General features: G+C 32.1%; 1 pseudogene; it reads left to right on the forward strand.

Moving 5' to 3' along the window:
- Positions 1-345: 345 nt before the first annotated feature.
- Positions 346-442, forward strand: LOC122108344 (annotated as a pseudogene).
- The last annotated feature ends 840 nt before the right edge of the window (positions 443-1,282 follow it).

A 1,282-nucleotide genomic window follows, 5' to 3' on the forward strand; every position in this document is an offset into this window, starting at 1 on the left:
TAGCTCTCAAGCAATGCTTACTTTGAATCCATTAGGTCCACAAAGCTAATTCAGTTGGATAAATAAATACTTGAAAAAGCCATCACTTTTGGACCTATCTATAAATAATTGAGAGTATGATCAAATTCCAAATCAAAAGACTTAAGATAGTCATTCACAAAAAAATTTGCAAATGTGAGTAATCAACTGTTCAATATAATTTTTTCCACTATTCACAGAATTTAAGGGAAATAAGATCGATAGCATTGTTAGGAACAATAAGGTTTCCTTGTTACAAGTAGGCACCCATAGGTATAAGCCTGTATAAAGATTGCTTCATTGACTACATAATTTAGAGGATACTACATGCTTCAGCAGCATGTATACTCAAATTACAATACAGATATTAACATGGCACTTGCACAAGGATAATATGAAAATTTGAGAAGCATTCCATATTTTTCATTCTTCAGATGCAAGAAATGAAAACAGTTATTAAAAAGTTGATTACAAAATTACAAGTATAAAAATACACACAATTCATATAATTAAATTTAGTTTGACATCAGTGTATTAAATCTTCACCTCAGATAGGCGTTTACATAATATAAACTTTACAAAAATTTTCAAATTAGACAACATTGTCATTTTATCCCAAAGAAAAATAATATTAAGACCTAGAAAAAAAAGGAATAAAACTGTTTCTATATGGAATTCAATCAGAAAGGACATGTTAATGAACCTATATATTATAAAATAATGTAGTATTCAAAGTATATCTAGGAGAAAATAAAATAAATTATGAACATTATGCAAAAATAGAATATAGAATATTTTAAAATATACATTTTCATGCAAGCACCAGAAATATTTTATCTTCTGTACAACTAAAAAATCACAAACCCCGAAGAAATCATTGTACATGTATACAAAAACTATTGAATACATTTTGACATCCAATGCAGGCAATTCACTTGGAAGAATTCTGCGGAATCCATGAATTTTTACAGTAAAATATTGGTGTTGCCAGGCACTGGTGGCTCATGCCTATAAACCCTAGCTACACAGGAGGCTGAGATCCGAGGATCACGGTTCAAAGCCAGCCTGGGAAGGAAAGTCTGTGGTACTCTTATCTCCAATAATCCACTAGAAAACTGGAAGTAGAGCTCTGGCTCAAGTGGTAGAGCACTCATCTTGAGCTGAAAAGCACAGGGATAGCTCCCAGGCCCAGAGTTCAAGCCCCATGACCGACCAAAAAATAAAAAAAGATATTGCTCTTAGGACTTAGGTGAACAATTTGTGC

The sequence above is a fragment of the Dipodomys spectabilis genome, unplaced genomic scaffold (assembly GCF_019054845.1).
Source record: "Dipodomys spectabilis isolate Male_0828 unplaced genomic scaffold, ASM1905484v1 ptg000057l, whole genome shotgun sequence".
In the NCBI taxonomy this organism is placed as follows: Eukaryota; Metazoa; Chordata; class Mammalia; order Rodentia; family Heteromyidae; genus Dipodomys; species Dipodomys spectabilis.